This window comes from Tenrec ecaudatus, chromosome 2, assembly GCF_050624435.1.
Source record: "Tenrec ecaudatus isolate mTenEca1 chromosome 2, mTenEca1.hap1, whole genome shotgun sequence".
NCBI classification, from domain to species: domain Eukaryota; kingdom Metazoa; phylum Chordata; class Mammalia; order Afrosoricida; family Tenrecidae; genus Tenrec; species Tenrec ecaudatus.
In genome coordinates, this window is record NC_134531.1 from 147284238 (window position 1) to 147307091 (window position 22854).

At 38.7% G+C, this 22854-nt stretch overlaps 1 protein-coding gene across 7 annotated transcripts in view; it reads left to right on the top strand.

Moving 5' to 3' along the window:
- The window catches only part of LOC142439374 (protocadherin alpha-C2), a 255834-nt gene that overhangs the window by 78552 nt on the left and 154428 nt on the right, over nt 1-22854 (top strand). The gene's annotated exons all lie outside the window — the stretch shown is intronic.

Genomic DNA, 22854 nt, shown 5'->3' on the forward strand with positions numbered 1-22854 from the left:
TGCCAATTGACTAAGTTATCTCCCTAAGGCCCTTTAGCCAGCAAACCTATCTATGCCATGAGTTGTTTGGATATGTTTAGAAAGTCTTTGTAACTATGCATTTCTATGTGGTTTTGTTATGTATGAGGGTAGATATGGAGCACACACATATATGCTTTACGTACACCTATACATCCATGTGCATTTACTCATGTATGCCTGTCTACACACATCCATCCATTCCTCCATCCACATCTACCCACATTAATACGTATAAATGTTTTGGTTGCATTTACCATGGTTGTTTTAACATTTATCATGCTTGTTCCTTCTTCTCACGTTCTTCTTAGTATCTTTATTTTCTTTGGTCATGTTGTATTGACATTACCCATGTTTTGTCTTATCTTTCTCATCATCAAAAGTAACAAGAATCTACTATCTATTAAGCAATTCTCCATTCTACTCTATCCCATCGTAGTAATCATCAAAGAACTTTTTCTGCATATAGATATAAACTATATATATATGCATATGTAAATATATATTAAAAAGTTTTATACCAGTACCAGGCTCTTTTGACTACTGTGGCTGTATAATAGTTTTTTGAGGTTGGTTAGTGCAAGACTTTCTACTTTGCTGTTCTTTTTGAGAAGTTCTTTGGTTATTGTAGGTCTCTTTCCTCTCCACATGAAGTGGGTAATTTGCTTTTCCATTTTTAAAAAAAGAATGGTGCTGGAATTTGGATCAGAATTGCACTGTATTTATGAATTGCTTTATGTTATATCGGCATTTTCACAATGTTAAGTCTTCCTATCCACAAACAGGTTATTCTTCCATCTGTGTACATCTTTTTCTAGGTTTATTGTAATAGTTTTCTTTGTACAGGTATTTTATTACTTTGGTTAAGTTTATTCCTAGGTATCTCATCTTTTATGTGGCTATTATAAATCACATTGTTTTCTTTTCAGAGTAGCACTAGTATATAAGAATATGATTTATGCTTGTTAATCTTCTTTTTGTTAATCTTTTGTTATGCTTGTTAACTTTGTATTCTGCAGCTTTACCAAGTCCCTCAATTGTTTCCAACAGTATTTTTGTAGAGTTCCTGAGATTCTCTCTCTATAAAATCATATTGTCTGCAAATACCAAGAGCTTCATTTCTTCTTTTTTACCTCTTGATTTCTTTCTAATGTTTCTCACTAGGGATTCCAGCACAATATTGATTAAGATTGATAATAAGGGGCACTCTTGCCTAGCTCCTATTTTTATGGAAAATAATTTTAGTTTTCCCCCTGAGATAGTTAAATTTTATTGTGACAACCTGGCTGATAAACACATGTAAGGTTAATTGAAGGATAGGCAGATAAATAGCTCAGTGAGCCTCACCTTTCTAGTTCTCAGGTCTCTTGCTTTCTGATGGTTGGACCAGGGTGCAGCTGCCTTAGCCAGTTCCCTGTTTCAGCTGGCAAGGCTCATTTCCTGCAGGACATCCCCAAGGAGAAGCCACATGGACCTACCCCTATGCAATGCTGGGTGCTGGAGCAGCCGTGTGGAGACCCCTGCCAGCACTGAGATGCTTACCCTTTCACTGATTTGGCTTTCCTCCTGCAGTCAGCCTCATTGCGTGCGTTTTGTGAGATGGAAGAGGACTTTGTGGATTGATGTTGGACATCTGGGTTAATGTTGGACTTGTGGGCTTTGGCAGCACTGGGTTGGGGTGTTTTCTTGATGTGCACTTATCCTTTATATAAAACTCTCATATACATGAGTTTCTGAGGATTTGTTTCTTTAAAGTACCCAGACTAACACCCCCCCACCGATTGAGTGTGATATTAGTTGTTGGTTTTTCATTTATACCCTTTATTATGTTGAGTTTCCCTTTTATTACTATCTTATTATTTTTCTTAGAAGTGGTGTTGGATATTGTCAAATACTTTTTCTGTATCTATTGAAATGATCATGTGGTACTTATTTTTTATCTTGTTTATGTGGTGGGTTGCATTAATTGTTTTTCTAGTGTTGAACCATCCTTGCATCCCTAGTCTGCATATCACCTAGTCATGACACATTATAATTTTTTAAGACGGATGGTTTATTTGTTTCTTAGTAATGGCAAAATTGTGGGGAAGAACAACAGGCATGTGTGTTACCTTTTGGAGGAGACCTGAGTATTCCAGAAACCCGTGTCCTTCGCCACTTTGAGTGCTTGGTGGGCATGTTGGGGGCAGGGAGGAGGATGGAGATGAAAGGGAAGAGGCAGTCGTGATTGATAAACCTGATGAGTTGAAATAAGGCACTGTTGGGTTATATTGACAGAGGGGAAAGCCTCTGGGAGAGTGAAGCCAGGGGTGTCTTTCTCTTCCCTTTCTTGGTTTTGGTCTTAGTTGTGGAATGCTTCATCACGAGGATGAACTCCTAGTATTGGGCTTTATACCATGTTTTCTTCAGTGTGCTTTGGCCGGCCTTGGTCACTGGGCCCCAAACACAAACATCCCAACTCTCAAACTTGTACTTGCAATTGGTGCCAAACTCCTTCTTCCAGTTGAAGGGCACTCCACATGGTTTGCACTGATTCTGGGCCCCCCAGGTGCCCTTGTGTAAACTCATGCCAGTGTCCTTGATGTACAGGGCTCTCAGGCCCACTCAGCACAGTCACTGCTCAGGTCACCCACGCCACCCTTCTTCACGGTGTCTTCCTTTTTGGCCACTGTGGAAGTGGGCACCACAAGGGCGAAGAGGAGAAAGGCTGGGTGCTGCATCTCGCTCTCTGCCCTTGCTCATGAATTATTTTTTATCTGTTGTTGGAGTCTGTTGGCCAGAGTTTTATTGAGAATTTTTGAATCTAGGTTCAAAGGGGATATTGGTTTGTAGTTTTCTGTCTTTGTGGGGCTCTTTGCTGGTTTTGGAATCAGGTTTACGCTGGCTGTATGGAATGAGTTTGGGAGTTTGTTGGCCCTTTCTGTATTCTGGAATAGTCTGTGTAGAGTTGGGAAAGCTCTTCCCTGGACTCTTAGTCGAGTTCCCCTGTGAAGCCGTCTAGTCCTGGGCTTTTCTTGGTTGGGAATTTCTTGATGACCTTCTCTATGTCTTCTTTTGTCATGGGTCTGTTCAGGTTTTCTAAATCATCTGCATTCGCTTGGGGAGATGATGTACTTCTCCAATTTGTCCATTTCTTCTAGATTATCAAATTTGTTGGAGTACAGTCTTTCATAATATCGTGTTATTATTTTTATTTCATTTGGATCTGTTGTGATGTCACATTTTCATATCTAATTCTAGATATTTGCATCTTCTCTCTCTTTTCCTTTGTTAATTTTGCCAGCACTTTGACAATTTTCTCAATCCTTAAAAAAAAGCAACTTCTTGTCTTTTTGGTTTTCCCGATTGTTTTTCTGATGTCCAGTTTATTTCTGCTAAGAACTTTATGATTTCCTTTCTTCTGTTGCTGGAGGATTTATGTTGTTGTCCTTGTCCTAGTTGTTGGGATGTATTCATTTCTTATTACAATAAAACCATATTTATTTATTTATTTTTGTAATTGACTTATTTCAATCATTAGAATGTCCTTTAGATTCATTCATGCTAAAAGGTGCTTTCCATATATGTACCACAGCTTGTTTACCCATTCATCTGTTAATGGGCTCTTCGATAGTTTTAATCTTTTTGCTATTGTGACTACTATAACGATGATCATAGGCATATATATGTGTGCTTATGACACTGCTCATATTACTAAGATATATACATAGGGTTAGGATTAATGGATCATAAAGTACGATTTCTAACTTTTTGAGGAAGAAGCATATTATTTTCCATAATGGTTATATCAATTTTCTATTTTATGAAAACTGTTTAAGATTTCTAGCACTTCTTGTTCTCTGTCTTTAAAAAATTATCATTGCCATTCTTGCAAGAATGAAGTGAATTTCACTGTAGTTTATATTTGCATCTCTCCAATGGTGAACTGAAGAAGACTCATTTTTTTCTTTTAATTAAAAGATAATTTTATTGGGGGATCTTGCAAATCACAACAATCCATACATCAATTGTATCAAGCATATTAATACATATGTTGCAATCATTCTTTTTTAGACATTTACTTTCAATCGAGCCCTTGGTATCAGCTCCTCTTTTTTCCCTCTCCCTCCCTTGTAACCCCTTGATAAATTTTAAATTATTATTACTTTCATATCTTACACTGACCGCTGTTGCTTTCCCCATGGTTTCTGTTGTTCATCCCCTTGAAGGGGTGTGTGTGGTTATTTGTTGATCATTGGGCTTGGTTCCTCCTTCCTCCTCACTTCTTCCCCTCTTCCCACTACCCTTCTAGTATCACTATTCCCATTCCTGTTCCTGGATTCCATGTGTAGGGAGCTCTTATCTCTGATCTGTATCTGTGTACATGCTTCAGGCTAGTCTGAAGTGAGAGGCAGCACTGGGGTCATGGAACAAGAGGAATATTGTAGGTTTCATTGGTGCTTTACTGTGCCCTGGTTGACTCATCTCTTCCCTGTGACCCTTCTATAGGGGGATGTTCCATTGTGTACAGACGGGCTTTGGGTCTGTGCTCTGAGACCCCCTCTTTCTCAACAATATGTTTGTTTGCTGAGGGTCTTCTGATGTCTGTTACCCAGTCCTGATGACACCTCATGATCACACTGCCTGGTTTGCTTCTTCCACGTGAGTTTGTTGCTTCTCTGCTAGATGGTTCCTTGTTTAACTTAAAGGCTTGAGCCTTTAAGACCCCAGACACTATATCTTTTAACAGTCAGGCACCATCTGCTTTTTTCAGCACATTTGCTTATGCACCCATTTTGTCTTCAGCGATTGTGCTGGGAGGGTATCACAGAATGCCAGTTTGTCAGAACAAAATGTTCCTACATTGAGGGATGGTATGCCCAGAGGCCCAAAGTCCATCCATTACTTCAATGTATTGCCATATAAATATCTGCAAATAGGCCAATACCTCTACTTTTATGAATTAATGTATTTATGTATTAATGTATTTACATACATACATATATATATATATATATATATATATATATATATACACACACACACCTATGCCTATACCTCTAATTCATAGTTTTGCTTCCTAGATCATTCCTGTTTCTTTTTATCTTCCTCCTGTCCCACCATCATGCTTGCCCTACTTCCGCCTCTTAGTACTTCCTCTCAGCTAGATTGCTGTTGCTCCAACACCCACAGGATCTCTACATCCTCCTTGTTGGCTTTAATTCCCTAGTTGTTCTCCTGTCTATGGTGTTGTTTGCTCATCACTCCTTCCCCTGTCTTTTTCTCCCTCCCACCCACCAAGTCCCACCTGGACCATTGGTCCCATTGCTTTCTTGGGGGAAGACTCATGAACAACCTTTGATATGCAGATGACATAACCTTGTTGCTGAAAGAGAAGTGGTCTTGAACAACTTATTGACGAAGATCTAATAATACAACCTACAGCACAGTTTACATTTTAACATAAAACAAGAATACAATCGGGCCAATAAGCAACACCAAAGTAAATTATTGAAGTTGTCAAGGATTTCATTTTTACTTGGATTCACAATCAATGCTCATGGAAGTAGAAGTCAAGAAACAAATTGCATTAGGAAAATTCTGTAAAAGAGCTCTTTAAAGTGTTCAAAAGAAAATATGTCTTTGAGGACTAAGGTACACCTGACACAGCATTGGTATATTTGGTAGCCTCATATGCATGAGAAAGCTGGATAGTGAATTAGGAAGACAGAAGAAGTGGTGTGTTTGAATAAAAATCAACATTCTAGGCATTAGTGAGTTGAAATGGTCTTGTATTGGCCATTTTGAATCATACTTCCATATGTTTTACTATGCTGGGAATGAAACATGCGAATGTCATTACATTCATTGTCATAAAGGATATTTCACAATCTATCTTGACATATAATGCCATCTTAAGATGGGGTTATATCTACCTGAATTCAAGGAAATCCAATCAGTACAACTATTATTAAGTTTTTTGCACCAACTACTAAGATAGTGATGAAGGAACTGAACAATTCTACCAACATCTTCTGAAATTGATCAAACATGCATTCAAGATGCATTAGTAATTATTGACCATTGGGATACAAAAGTAGGAAACAAAGAGGAACAGTAGTTGGAAAAATATGGCCGTGACAATAGAAACAAACAAATTCTCATGCTACAATTTTGGGAGACCAACAAATACCTTGTTTTAATAACACAAAAGGCATCTAAAGACTTGGAGTTCTCCAGATGGAATACACAGAAATTAAATTGATTGCATCTGTGGGAAGAGATATTAAGGAAGCTCAACAGAGAAGCAGCTAAAATCAGGTTAAGGGCTGTTTTTGGAAAAGACCATCAGTTGCTCATAGGTAAGTTCAGGTTGAAGCCGAAGAAAGTTAAAACAAGCACATGAGAGCCAAAACACAACTTTGAGCCGATCCCAACTAGATTTTGAGAACATCAAAATAACAGATTTGATGCATGAACACTGCTGACAGAGACTTGATGAGCTGCAGAATGACGTCAAGAATTTGATTTTTAAAGGAAGAAAAAGGTCATTAAAAAGACAGGAGAGAAAGAAAAGCAGAGCATGGATGTCAGAAGAGGCTCTGGAACTTGCTCTTGATCATAGAGTATCTAAGGCAAATGGAAGAAATGATGAAGTCAAAGAGCTGAATAGAAAATTTCAAAGGGCAGCTCAAGACAATGAAGTAAAATAATGAAAAGTGCAAAGACTTAGAATTAGAAAACTTAAAAAGAAAGGACATGCTCAGCATATATAAACTGAAAAAACTGACGAAAATATTTGAGCTTCAAATTGCAATATTGATAGATTCTATGGGTAAAAATTGAATAATGCAAGAAGCATCACAAGATGGAAAGAATGCACAGATTCACTGCACCCAAAGAACTGATTGACAGTCAACCATTTTAAGAGGTAGCATATGGTCAAGAACCAGTGGTACTGGAGGAAGAAGTCCAAGCCGCACTGAAAGCATTAGCTAAAAGTGATGCTCCAGGAATTTATGGAATACCAATTGAAATGTTTCAATAAGCTGATGAAGCACTGGAAGGACACACTTGTCTATGCCAGGAAATTTAGAAGACAGCTACTTGGCCAACTACTTTGAATAGGTCAATATTTGTACCCATTTGAAAGGAAGGTGAACCCACAGAATACACAAGTTGTGGAACAGCATCATTAACATCATGTGCAAGTAAAATTTTGCTGTAGACCAAACAATAATGGTCAAAGAAGTGCATTGACAGGGAACTGCCAGAGGTACAGGCAGATTTCAGAAGAAGATATATTTGCTGATTTCAGATAGATCTTGCCTGAAAGCAGAGAATACCAGAAAGATGTTCACTTGTGTTTTATTCACTACACAAAGGCATTCAACTTTGTGGATTATAGAAAACTATGGATAGCCTTGAAAAGAATGGAAATCCCAGAACACGACATTTTGTTCATGTGGAAACTGTACAGGGATCAAGAAGCAGTTGTGTGTACAGAGCAAGGGCCTACTGCATGGTTTAAGATCAGGAAAAGTGTGCTTCCGGGTTGCATCCTTTCATCATACTTAATCAATATATATGCTGAGCATATAATCAGAGAAGCTGCATTATATGAAGAAGAATGAAGCATCAGGATAGAAGGGAGTCTTATTAACAACCTACAACATAAAGAGGAGACCTTGCTTGCTGAAAGTGAGGAGGACTTGGAGCACTTTCTAATGAAGATCAAGATTGTAGTCTTTAGCATGTACTACAACTCAATGTAAAGAAACTCAAATCCTCACAACTTGACCTGTAGGTAACCTTATGGTAAAAGGGGAAAAGATAGACCTTTTCAAGGGTTTTGTCTTGCATAGATCCACAATCCATGCTCATGGAAGCAGCAGTCAAAAGATCAAATGACACAGTGCACTGGGTAAATCTTTCTGCCCAACCCTTCTTTAAAGTGCTGAGAAGCAAGTATATTACTTTGAGTACTAGAATGCACCTGACCTGAGTCATGGTATTTTAAATCACATCATATGCATGTAAAAGTAGGACATTGAATAAGGAAAACTGAAGAAGAATCGATGCATTTGAATTATGATGCTGGCAAAAAGTATTGAAAAAAATTAAGAACTGCCAAAAGAAGAAACAAATCTGTCTTAGACTAAGTATGGCTAGGATGTTCCTTAAGGCAAAGATGGTGAAACTTTGTCTTTCATACTTAGAACATGTTATTAGGAGATACTAGTCTCTGGAAAAGGACAGTATGCTTTGTGAAGTTTTTGGGCAACAGCAAAGAGAAAGGCTCTCGACAAAGTGAATTGACAGTAGTATCATCGATGGTTTCAAACAAAAGAACAATTGTGAAACTAGTTTATGACAAGTGTTTCATTCTGTTGTGCAGAGGGTCGCTATGAGATGGAACTGACTTGATGTTACCTAATAAACCACCACCACCACCACCAACAACAACAACAACATATACTTGAGCTTATTGTCGAAAAATTTTTTTCTCAGTCTCTAGGTTCAGTTTTTACATTTTAGTCCAGTCTTTTGGTGAGCATAAAAATTTTATTTTTATGAAGCCAAATTTTGGGTTTTTTGTTATTTGCTCATTTTTAGTTTTGTTTGCTTAGGTTATTTATTCTGATAATTAGGTCCCTGGCTTTCACCCTGTTACCTTACAGGAACTTTATGATTTTAGCTTTCAAATTAAGGTTTCAGTCCATTTCAAGTTGTTTTTTGTGCATGGTGTAAGGTATGGATCCTGTTATATGTTTTTCTTAATATGGATAACCAGTTTCAACATGGTCATTTGTTAAAGAGACTACTTATGCCCCTTGAGTGAACTTGGAGTCATGCGTTGACAATTAACTACCCAAAGTTGAAGTTGAGCAGATTTACTTCTGGGTTCTCATTTCTATTCCATTAGTTTTTGTGTCTGTCATGGTACCTGTAATATTCAGATTTTGTGCCAACTGGCTGAACCGGAATTTCCAGTAGTTTGACAACTGTGGCCTCATCCATGATGTGATCTCATGTAAGGTATTCAACTCCATGATGGAATCTTTTTGAGCAACCAACCAGTTGTGAGATTGGGGTGGAGTGCAACCTTTTACTCAGGTTACAACCCTTAGATGTTTCATGTATAAGTCACGCTGTAGAGAAGCCAGCTTGCCTTTGGTTGGTCTGGATCCTGCACCTGGCTCATAAACTTTTTATTCTTTGCACCTGAACCAATGGCCCATTACATTGTCTGACCCTGGGAGTTTTCAGAACCTGCCGTTTGACCTGCTGACATTAGATTCACCCACCTCTCCACCCACTATCTGTAGTCTTCCTGCTTCCTGGTTTATCAGCCCTGGTAGCTATTCAAGTCAGGAAAGCCTCCAGCGTAGCCTCTGGCCTCTGACCTAGCCTGAAGTCCCCTACTTTATCTGTCTGTCATCTATCAACTACCACAGATTTCCCTTTTCCGGAGAACGCAGCCTAATACAGCACCACACCTGGCTGTTTTAACCACTGTGATCTTACAGTAAGTTTCCAGTTCAGGAGGTGTGAGGCATACCTTTTCTTCTTCAATGTTTACTTTAGCTATTTGGAGCCTTATTCCTTTCCATATAAAGTTGGAAATAATTTTTTTTCTATTTCACTAAAGAATGTTATTGGGATTTAGGACAGATTGCATTGTAGCTATATATTATTTTCTAAAGTAACATTAATATTTTTACAATGTTAAATCTTCCTAACCATAAGCATGGAATGTTTTCCCATGTTCAGCTCTTTAAGTTTCTTAAAATAGTGTTTGATAGTTTTGTTTGTGTGTTTTTAATGTATCCAATAGGTTTATTCCCAGGGTTTTCTTTTGGGGCGGTGGCAGTGACTATTGTAAATGCCATACTTGTCTGTCAGTTTTCCATAGTGTGGTGGTTTCCATGTTGTTGGGATGCTGGAAGCTATGCCATCAGTATCCCAAATACCAGCAGAGTTACCTATGGTGGATAGGTTTCAGCAGAGCTTCCAGACTAAGAACAGACTGGGAAGAAGAACTAGATTGTCCACTTTTGAGGGATTAGCCACTATAAATTTTATAAGTAACAGCAGAATGTGTTTTGATATACTGCTGGACTATGAGCTCTTTAAGTCAGAAGATAGGCAAATTATGACTGAAGATGAGCTGCCTCTTCAAGGTTGAGTCAACCTTCATGATATGGATGGAATAAAGCTTTCACTACAGCCATTTGCTTATTTGTGAATGACTCAAAATGAGAAGAAACAGCTATAGCAACCCATTAACAATTGAAGCATGGACTGTACAAATATGAATATAGGAAAATGGGAAGTTGTACAAAATGATTAGTATTCTCGGCAGCAGTAAGTGGAAATGGACTGGTATTCATCAGTTTGAGTCTGATAATCGTATGGTTTACTGTGCCAGTAAGGACAAATTCAAGAGGAATGTTGCTACATTATTATCAAAAAGAATATTTCAAGATTTATCTTGAGGTACAATGTCCTGTGATAGGATAATATCTATAGACTTACAAGGAAGTTCAGATAATACTATACAAATTTTTTCCCCAACCGTTAAAGTTTGTGATGAAGAAATAATAGGGTCGTACCAACTTCTTCAGTCTGAAATGAATCAAACATGTAATGAAGATACATTGATAATTATTGGTGATAGGAAGACAAAAGTTGGAAACAAAGAAGCATCCGTAGTTGGAAAATATAGCCTTGATGATAGAAATGAAACTGGAGATCACATGACACAAATTTGCCTGATCAATAACTTCATTGCAGATATACTGTTTCAACATTATGGGTGACTAGATGTGCAGATTTCTTCAGGTGGAATACATAAAAATCAGATTGACTACATTTGTGGGAGGAGACAATATCAGAAACCCAATAACAGCAGTCAAAACAAGACCAGGGACTGATTGGCTATCAGTAGTTCATCTGTAAGTTCGGATGAACTTAAGTTGAAGAAAATTAAAATAAATCTACAAGAGCCAAAATATGGTCTTAAGAAGATTCTCCCTGAATTTAGAAGGAATACTCATGGTTTAAAATCAGGAAAGGTGTGTGTCAGGGTTATATCCTCACCGTACTTACTCAAAGTGTATACTGAGCAGGAGAGCGCTCAGAAAGCTAAATTAATACAGTGGATGCAGCAATGGGCTCAGACAGGAACAATTGTGAGGAGAGTGAAGGACCAGACCCTGTTTATTTTGTTGTGCATAGGGTCACTATGAGTCAGAACTGACTGAATGACACCTAATGTCGACAACATGCTAAGCATACAACAAAACTTCCTATTTTATGAAAAAGAATAAAGTATCAGGATTGGCTTATTAACAACCTTCAATATTGTGTTAGTCTAGATACTTTAGAGAAACAAATCCACAGAAACTCATGTATAAGAGAGAATTTTATATAAAGGTTAAGTGTGCATCAAGAAAACATCCCAACCCAGTGCTGCCCAAGCCCACAAGTCCAACATTAACACATTAACCCATATGTCCAACACCAATCCACAAAGTCCTCCTCCATCTCACAAAACAGACGCAACGATGCCAACTGCAGGAGGAAAACTGCATCAGTGAATGTGTAAGCATCTCAGCGCTGGCAGGATCTCCACACGGGTGCTCCAGCACCCAGGGCTGCATTGGGTATGTCCATGTGGCTTCTCCTCAGGGATATCTTGCAGGAAGTGAGCCTTGCCAGCTGAAGCAGGGAACTGGCTAAGGCAGCTGGACGCTGGTCTGACCACCAGAAAGCAAGAGACCTGAGAACTAGAAAGGCAAGATTCACTGAGCCATTTATCCCTCCGCCCTTCAATTAATCCCACATGTGTTTATAGGTCAGGATGGCACAGTAAACTACTTCAAATATACAACCTTGCTTGCTGAGATTCAGGTGGACTTGAAGCCCTTGCTGATGAAGACCAAAGATTGCAGCCTTCAATATAGATTACAAAACAATGTAAAGAGAACCCAAATCTTCACAATTGGACCAATAGGTAACATCATGATAAATGGAGAAAAGATTGAAGTTGTCAAGGATTCTGTCTTGCTTGGATCCACAATGAATGCTCATGGAAGCAGCAGCAAAAGATAAAAAGATGCATTGCATTAGGTAAATATGCTGCACAAGACATTTTTAGAGTACTGAAAAGCTAGGATGTTACTTTGAGGACTAAGGTGTGCTTGATCCAAGCCATAGTATTTTCGGTTGCCTCATATGCATGTGAAAGTTGGATATTGAATAAAGAAGACCAACGAAGCATCAATGCATTTAAATTGTGATGCTGGAAAATAATATTGAAAGTACCATGGACTGCCCAAAGGACAACAAATCTGTCCCGGAAGAGATACAGGCAGAATGCTTGTTAGAGCCAAGGATGGTGAGACTTTGCCTGACATACTTTAGACAAGTTGGCAAGAAAGAGCAGTACCTGGGAAAGGATATCATGCTCAGTAAAGTAGTGAATGGAGAAAAAGAGAGGGATTGACATAGTGGTTGTGACTCTGGGCTCAATCACAGGAACAATTATGAGGATGATGCAGGGGCAGGTGCTGCTTCTTTCTTTTGTGCATATTTTTGCTGTGAATTAGGATCGACTCCATGGTGCACTGCCACCACACCAACATTATAATTAGCATGGTTTTTTTGAAATTGCCTTTTCAGAGTTTTTGATGGTAGAGAAACCCTACTGATTTTCATGTGACAACTTTGTACCCTACTACTTTACCTAATCCTTTTATTAGTTCCAGTCACTTTCTTGTAAGGACTCTAGGACTTCTCTGGGATCATGCCATCTGCAAATAAGGCTAGTTTTACTTCTCATTTTTAATTAGAATTTTCATTCTTTGTCTAGTTAGGACTTTTTGTGCACTATTGAATTCTCAAACTGAAAGAACTGAAAGAAAAATCAAACCATTCGTTTCAATATCGAAGGATTCTAATAAGGAGCCCTGGTAGCGTAGTGGGCAATGCTTTGGGCTGCTGACTACATGGTGGGGTGAGGAAATAATGCAAGAAGCTGGACTATATGAAAAAGAATGCAGCATCAGGGTTAGAGAAAGGCTTATTAACAACCTGTGATACACAGGTGACACTGCCTTGATTGCTGAAAGCAAGAGAGACTTGAAGCACTCTGGAGCACTGATAAAGGGCATATTTGTCTTGCTCATGTTTTCAATAAGAATGTTATGTTGAGGAAGTCCACTTATGTTCCTATTTTGATGATAATATTAAACAGGAATTGGATTTTATCAAACGCACTTTCTGTGTGATTGAGATAATCATGTGATTCTTTCCTTTTATTTATGTGGTGAATTACATCCACTGATTTTCTGAGAGGTTGAACTATCCTTGCATTCCTACTTTAGTTTCTACTTCATCACAATGTAGTATTTCTTAATATGCAGTTGAATTCTGTTGGTTAGAATATTTGCATTTGTATTTATGTTGTATTTTGGTCAGTAATTTTGTTTTTAACAATGTCTTTGGCTTTTGTTTCAGAGTTATTCTGGTTTTATAAAATCAGTTAGGGAGGAGCTTGTCCTGTTCTGTGTTCTGGAATAGGTTTGTGTTAATTCTTTGACTGGTGGAATTTTCCATTGAGGCTCTCTAGTTTAGGGTTTTTATTTGTTGGGAAGTTTTTTTCTTTTCTTTTTCATGACCTCTTTAATTTCTCTTGTTATGGATATTAAAAAATTTCCACCTCAATTTGCTATGGTTTAAGTAAGAAATATGTTTCTAGTTTTGTTATTAGAACAAAGTGTTCTTGTGTTGAGGGAGTACTTGAGTAGAGGCCCAATGTCTGTCTGCTACCTTAATACTTAACCTATACAAATATGTATTTAGATCTAATCCCCTATTGTCATATATTAAAATGTATTTGCATATATACATACCTGTCTTTAGACCTCTATAAATGTCCTTTGCTTCCTAGTTCTTTCCTCAATTTCCTTTTACTTTTCTCTTGTCCCACCATTACGGTCGGCTTTTGTTTGGGTTTCGATAATTCCTTTCGGCTACATTGCCCTTGATCAAGCCTCCTGAAGCATCCTATGCCCTGCTCACCATCAATTTTAGATCACTTTTTCTTCCCTTGTCCCTGGGTTTGTTGGAACCCACCTTCCTTTCCTCCACCTTCCCCTTTCCCATGACCCCCGGAATCATCGGTCCCACTGTTCTCTCATCTGGATTGTTCATCCTGCTTATCTTGTCCAGATAGACATGCATAGACAATAATATGCACAAAAACAAAGCAAAACATAACAAAAAAGAAAACAAAATATAAAACAATCAAACAAAAATAAATAAAAAACCAACAGCAAAAAAAGAAAAGCCTTCAAATAGTCTAGGTCTGTCTGTTGACCTTTATGAATGTCTTCCAGTGGAATCTGCTGGTGTGCCATGCCCTGGCCACCAAGTCCACCTTTGGCATTACTCGGGGACTTGGTTGCTTTGCTCCCCTTGCTGCTTCACGGCATGTCCTTTGTGTTTCGCCCTGGTGCAGTGGGGTCAGATTGGGCACATCTTCTGCCCTCTGTCCCCAGTGTTGTTCTCCATAATGTTATGGGTCAGTGAGGGACGTCGTGTCTCGTGGTGGGGCAGCTCTGTGATCCTCTGTTCACTGGCTGCTCTGAGTTGGAATATTGTCTTCAGGATTTGGTGGGACGGGATGTGTTCCACTCTCTCTCCTTCCCTCTTCCTTCAGTCCTGATCAGAGCACCCTTCTCCCTGAGCTGCAGCTTCAGTGCTGTCCTCTGAACTGCATTCTTCTGGGGCAGGGGTGTCCATGTAGTTGTTTCTGTATGTTCAATTTTTAGGACTAAATGGTTAATTTTGTCATTCTATTTTTAATTTAATTAAAAAATAATTTTATTAGGGGTACTTACAACTCAACATAATTCATACAGCCATCCATTGTGTGAAGCACATTTGTATATTTGTTTCCATCATCATTTTCAAAACATTTTCTTTCTACTTGAGCCCTTTGTATCAGCTCCTCATTTTTTCCCTCCCTCCAGCACCCTCCCTCATGAGCTATTAATGATGTATACATTTATTGCTATAAATTTCTGGCAGCTCCCTATCGATATATAGATGCAATAATTGTTGAATAATTTTCAGCAAAATTTTACTTGCATGGGATATTAATGATATTGTTATATAATTTTAGCATTCTTTTGCATCACTTTTCTATAAAATGGGCATAAATTAAGATCTCTTCTAGTCATTTGGTCAGTTAACTGCTTCCAAATTTCTTAATATAGGTGAGTGAGTGCTTCCAGTGCTTTATCAGAAATAATTAAATAGATTTTTAATCCCTCTTTTTATAAATGCTCACATAAGTTAAATGCTCAGACTTTTTAACTTAAACAGGATTCTTCAAATAACCTGAGAGATAGACTTTCTCTACATTCTCCAGATCTAGACTCCCAACAGAAAACAAACAACCCCCCTCTCCCCTAAAAAATTATCTGATGTGAGACAAAGGTAAGATTAAGGGAACAACACTAAGCTTTATTGTCATTTACCAGCATCAACCAAATTCCCCAATAAAAGAAATATGACTTGAAGAAGGCTTTAGTTTAAGTCACTCCGACTTCTTACCCAAACAATGTGCTTATCACAGTAAGGAGACACATGCTCTTATGGTAGATAACAAGACTGATTTATGAAGGGAATATTCTGAGATCATTACCTGATTTGAATTAACTAACTGTTAAAACTCACTTCCTTGTTTCCCCTGATTATTTTCAACAAACAGCCAGCCCCACTCAAATATGTATAATGTAAGGTAGATTTGGCAGTGGAAAGAAAGAAAGAAGGCAAAGGTAGGAAACAGTTTTACCTTTCAGAGCCCCCAGGTGATGTTCACGGGTCCCGAATTGGGGAACAGAGTTGTGCCAGCCTGGAGGGAGGGGAGTACAGAGAAAGGGGTGGGAGCATCCTGAGCTTCCAGGGGGGCCTGTGAATTTGTGCCTTCTGGAGAGAGGTGGGGAGTTTTATAGTCTGGGTCTGGGGGGAGGGAGTAGCTGGGGAATTTTCCACTGCAACTTTGTTCTCTGCAGATGTGGGGCTCAGCAACAATGTTCAAAGTTATCTGTAACGGTCAGCCTTCTGCACCTGGCCTGGAAGGCCACTGAAGGGGAGGGGGAGACCTGGCCTCTCATAGCATCCTTGATGTGCTCTGGGTATCTCTTCACTTGCCTGCCCTGCCAACTCCCGCTTCTGCCTAACATATAATAGTCAGAAAGTGTCCAACATGGAACTTGCTAAGAAGTATTGTAAAGGTGAAAACAAGAGCATTTAGTCAAACATTCTCCTATACTTCCAGATAAATTAAAGAGAACACTAACTCTTTAAGTTAATAGATGAATAAAGTGATACAAGAGGAAATTTAAATGTGAATAAGAAGAGCAGAAGAATCCAAAATAATAATGAAATTATGACCAGCACATTAGAAGCAGCAACAAGTACAGTGTAAAAAGAATGACTTGGAGGCCAGTTGTTTTTTTTTTTTTCGTTTTTTTTAATAAATCATTTTATTGGGGCTCATACAACTCTTATCACAATCCATACATACATCAATTGTGCAAAGCACACTTATACATTTGTTGCCCTCATGCTCAAAATTTGCCTTCCACTTGGGCTCCTGGAATCAGCTCATTTTCCTTTTTTCCCTCCCGCTCCATCATGAACCCTTAATAATTTATAAATTATTATTTTATCTTATCTTACACTGCCTGGCGTCTCCTTCACCCACTTTCCAGTTGCCCATCCCCCAGAGAGGAGGCTATATGTAGATCCCCGAGATCGGTTCCTGGAGGCCAGTCTTAAACAAAAAATGCAGAGAAAAATGAAAGGAATTAGATGTAAGGATAACACAGATGGGACATCCAGCACATAAATCATAAGTATCCCAAAAGAAGACCATAGAATATAAAAAGTGCTCAAAGAACATTTCCTTTAATTAAAACAAAACAAAACAGCTAGAAAGCATTAATTATTTTTCAAGGAAAATTGATGAAAAAAAACCCACCATAACACTTAAAAAGAGGTAAAAATCACAGATATTTAAATATAATGAAAAACTCTGATGATAAAACTGGCAAACATGCCTTTTGGTACCTATAGTGTTAGACTTGTTTCTGGGTGTATTTGACCGACTGATTAAAAAATGGCACCAGTTTTCCCGTATCAGCTCTAGTTTTTGAGATACAGAACATATGCCAGATACAACTCTTCATTCTGTTCGCCTATTAAAAAATCAAGGTATTTTAATGCAGTGTTAACCCGTGCGAGATAGAGGAAGTGCATGCTGGCGTTATTTAGTGTTGTAGTAAATATTTAGGTCATGTTGTACTTCACATGGTGGGTGTCTTTGATTCAAACATATATTTGAACAGTGCAACTTCCATGAACTTGGCATTTCCCCTTGAAAGGATCACTTCAGCTTTATTGGGAACTGAATAGCAGGCAGTTCCAATATGTTATCTTAAAAGAGACCAGAACTAAGAGTTAACCAAAGCCAAACTCACTGCCATTGAGTCAATTCTAACTCGTGGCAACCCTACAGGACAGGAGTTAGCGCACGATAAACAAGAATCCCTGGTGGCATCATGGGTTATGTGTTTGCCTGATAACCACAAGGTCGGCTATTCCACCCACCAGCCACTTTGCAAGAGAATAACGAGACTTCTGTTCCCAGAAAGATTTACAGCCTGGAAAACCACAGGAGAAGCTACACTCTGTCCTGTAGGGTCACTGTGAGTTATAATCGACTGCCTGGTAGTGAGTTTGGTGCAATAAATAGAGATGAAATTTTCTGAAACCCCAAATGGGTTTGCCAGAGTTCATACTCATTTATTAAAACTGAAGAGTTCAGTCTTGTTGCAAGGTGGCATACCTTTTCTACCTGTGCACAGACACTCTTAAAAGTTAGAATTTTTCTTAAAAGAAGCTTTGACTCGACTTCACTGAAACATTTAACATGAATTGTTCACTGACTTCTATATGTTAACATGTGTTCTGAAATGATTACTGCATAATTTGAAGAAAAATTTATATCTTCAAAATATTTATGATAATTGCTATGACTTTTGCCTTTTTGACACTCTGAATTGCCCTCACGCCTTCCAGATATGCGCCTTTTCAATTTTCTTTTTCACTTTACGCATTTCTCAAGCTGTGCTCTGGCTCTGTGGTGTCCAACTTGTTGTCTTTTTCTGTATTGCATAGCCTCCCACACCCCAAAGAAAATCTTCCTGCCATCGGATTGATTCTAACTCATAGTGACCTTGTAGGACAGAAAATTGCTCCTTTGGGTTCCAAACCTTTAAATGTTTTAAAGGCTGCAGAGTGGCTTGTGGGTTCACACCGCTGCCTTTATTTTTATTTATTTTGTAATCATTTTATTGGGGGCTCATACAACTCTTATCACATCCATCTGTCCCATCCCGCGGGACATTCAACGTGGGTCCTGGAGGAGAGAGTGGGAATTGGTGGGTTTCAAGAGGTGCGGAGAATGAAGACAAGACAGTATCCTGATCAAGTCCTATTCATTGAGTGGAAAGTTATAGCTTATATAGGCCAGGGAAAGGGAAACAAGTCGCATATGTTTCCCTGAGAACAATAGTGGGGGAAGCAAAATGCAGATATTTCCCTGAGAACAGTAGTGGGGGAATCAGGATGCAGATGTTTATATATAATCATTACACACATGTTTACCCAAGGTTGGAGCAGAGTTCATTCCGAGAATAGTGACCATAGAACAGAATCCTGCAGACAGATAGAGACTTCCTTATCTATGTCTGGCAAGATAAGTATGTCAAACACAGCTGCAGTGCTGTAGGCTGGCTCAGGCTAATGAATTCCAAGTAACGGCCGTGCCTCATGGCTCCGGACAGGTCCTAATAAATTCCAAGTAATGGCCGGGCCTCATGGCCCCGGACATCCATCCATTGTGTCAAGCACATTTGTACATATGTTGCCATCATCATTTTCAACACATTTGCTTTCTACTTGAGCCCTTGGTATCAGCACCTCATTTTCCCCCTCCCTCCCTGCTCCCCACTCCCTCATGCGCCCTTGATAATTTATGAATTCTTATTATTTTGTTGTATCTTACACTGTCTGACGTCTCCCTTCACCCACTTTTCTGTTGTCCATCTCCCAGGGAGGAGGTCACATGTAGATCCCTGTAATCCGAACCACTGACTTTATGATTGGCATCTCAATGTGTAACCGAGTCACCATGGGTCCATCCGTATACAGCTTCCCTTGGAAGTCCCATAAGACTTAACTCTTCTTCAAGTATTTCTTACCTTTTTTTTGGTCTCAGCCTGTGATTTGTGGGTCTGAATTCTTCTCATATTCAAAACTAGGATTATAAATTAATATCTAAAGATATAGTGGAAAACCATATCCAGGAAGCTAGAACTGATGTGGTCTATCCAGCGTAATTTTCTGAATCAGCACCACAAACAACTCCAGAACAGGCCTGAAACTAAGAAGACATCAAGGAAAAAAAAGTTTTTTGTTGGGTTGCCTATCAAGGCATCATGATTACATGTTTGATCAATTTCAAACAGAAGAAGTTGATAGAATTCTTCATCACTAGCTTTAGTGGTTGGTGTGTACATTTGAACAATAGTTGTATTGACTGGATTCCCCTGTATGTGCATAGATATTATCCTATCAAAGACAGCATTGCACTTCACGATAGATCTTGAAATGTACGTTTTGGTGGTGAATGGGATGCTATTTTCTTGAATTTATCATTCTTAGAATAGTAAACCATGTGATTGATTAAACATGGTCAAATACCAGTCCATTTCAACTCACTCATGCATAGGATATTGATTTTTATGTGGTTCATTTAATTTTTGGTGATTTCTAATTTACTTGGATTCATACATTGCAAATTCAGAATAATAGATGGTTGCAGCTTCTGTTTCTTATTTTGAAGTGTGTCCTATCACCAAATAAAGGTGTCCCAAGATTTACTTAATCCTCATCATTATGTGATGTATTTTGAGAAGTAGCTCTTCCTCAGTTGAAGAGTGAACTCTTTATCAGTTGTATTGAGAGTTCCTTTCAACCCAAGAAACTCATCTTCTGGCACTCTCTTTGACATTGTTTCTCTGCTGTTGATGAGGTTTTCAGTGGCTAGGTCCTCAGAAGTGAACAGACTATCTCTTCTTCCTGGTCTGTTATTCATCTGGAAGGTCTCCTGAAACCCGTTCACCTTGGGTGAGCCTGCTGGTATTTGAAATACCAGTGATATAGATCCCAACGTCACAGCAACACACAATCGATCATGGTATGACAAAGTGACAGAAAAGTGTTGATGTGGAACTATGCACATAGTGCATATAGATTTAATAGTTTTGATATTGTGCTAGTTTAAAATGAGCCATCTCAGAAGTGGAAAGATGAACCCAAAATGTAGCACATCCTTTGGATCCCAAAATTCCTAGTGCTTTTTTATTCACCAATATCAGTACTATTTCTTAGAGATGTGGAAACTATGGCACATGTTGTTGTTAGATGTCATCAAGTCAGTTCCAACCCAAAGCGATGCTATGCACAACCGAGCAAGACACTGCAGGATCCTGAGCCATCCTCACAATGGCTTCTATGCCTGAGCCCCTTGTTGCAGATACTATGTCACTCTATCTCTCTGAGGGCTTTCCTCTTTTTCGCTGTCCTTCCACTTTACCAAGGATGTCTCTCCTGATAGCATATCCAAAGTATGTAAGATGACGTCTTGCCATCCTTGCCTCTAAGGAGCATTCTGGCAGTACTTTTTTCCAAGACAGATTGATTTGTCACTTTAGTGGTGCATGGTTCTTTTAAAATTCTTCCCCAGCACTATAACGTATATGTGCTGATTTTTCTTTGGTCTAGCACACTCAATGTCCAACTTTCATGTGCATATGAAACAATGGAAATACCATGGTTTGGGTCAGGTGCACCTTAGCCCTAAAGTAACAGCCTTGGTTTTCAATACTCTAAGACATCTTGTGCAGCAGATTTACCAACTCATGTCTTGACCTTTTGACTGCTGCTTCCATGAGCGTTTGTTGTAGGTCCAAGTAAGACGAAATATTCGACAACTTCAATTTTTTGTCCTTTTGTCATGATGCTACCTATTTGTCCAGGTGTGAGGATTTTGGTCTTGTTTGCATTGAATAATGCATCCTGAAGACTGCAATCCTTGGTCCTTATCAAGTGCTTCCAGTCCTCCTCACTTTCAGCAAGCAAGGTTGTGTCATTTGCATATTGAAGGTTGTTAATAAGCCTTCCTCCAATCCTGAGGCTGCATTCTTCTTCAAATAATCCAGCTTCTCTGATTATTTGCTCAGCATTCAGATTGAACAAGTATGGTGAGAGGATACAACCCTGACACACATCTTTTCAGTTTTTAAACCTTGCAGCAGTATACTCTTGTTCTGTCCACACAACTGGCCCTCGATCCATGTAACAGTTTCACATGAACACAGTGTAGTGTGGAATTTCCATTCTCCTCAAGCCTATCTATAGTTACTATGATCCAAATAGTGGAATGCCTTTGCATAGTCAATAACACACAAGTAAACATCTTTCTGGTGTTCTCTGCTTTGAGCCAGGATCCATCTGATATTAGCAGTGATATCACTTGTTCATTTCCTCTTCTGAATCCATTCAGAACCTCTAGCATGCAATGGCAATGATATTGTTCTACAGTTTGCACATTTTGTTGGGTCACCTTTCTTTGGAATGGGCACAACTACAGATCTCTTTCAGTCACTTGGTCAAGTAGTTCCAAATTTCCTGGCACACACGAGTGATTACTTCCAATGCTTGTTGAAACATTTCCATTGAAACATAGAGAATAAACAGGCACATAGAAAATAAATAATTTTTTGAATTCATACAGCTAAGAAGACTGTAGGCTCCCGATTTCCTAGTTAAAATGACTATACCTCGCACCCACCACTTGTCTGTCAGTTTATTGTACTGTGGTGGCTTGTGTGCTTCTGTGATGCTGGAAATTATGTCTCCAGTATTTCAAATGCCTACAATTAATAGGTTTTAGCAGTGCTTCTAGACTAAAAACAAAATATGAAGAATAAATAGACTGTCCACTTCTGAGGAATTAGCCACAGAAAACCTTATGGACAGAAATCCAAAACATTGTCAGATATTGAAAATCTCTGTCAGAGATAGTGTCAGAGTCCACTACAATGACTCAGATGAATTAAAGCCTGCGAGAGTAAAGCAGGATGTCCTTTTCCAGGAACTGGCCTCTCCTGAGAACAGGTCCAAAGTCTGTATGTGAGATGAAGCCTTGCCATCTTCCCTTCTAAAGAGCATTATGATTGTACTTCTTCCAAGACGGATTTGTTTGCTTTTCTGGAATTCCATGGTATTTTCTATATTCTTTGCCAACAATATGACTCAAATGTAGTCTTAATTATTCATTGTCCAACTTTCACATGCATATGAAGCACTTGAAAGTACCGAGATTGGGTCAGGTATATATTAGTTTTCAAAGTGATATCCTGGCTCTCCAAGACCTTATAGAGGTCTTGTGCAGCAGATTTACCCAAGTCAATACAAAGTTTGATTTCTTGATTGCTGTTTCCCTGACCATTGACTACTGATGCAAGCTAAATGAAATTTTGACAACTTCACTTTTTCTTTGTTTCTCATGCTGTTGTCTACTGATACCCTTGTGCTGATTTTGGTATTCTTTACATTCAGTTACAATCCACAGTGTAGGTTATAATTATGAGTTTTTTGCCTTTCCATTCAGTAGATAATATTTCAAATTATAGGATTCTATACATATGG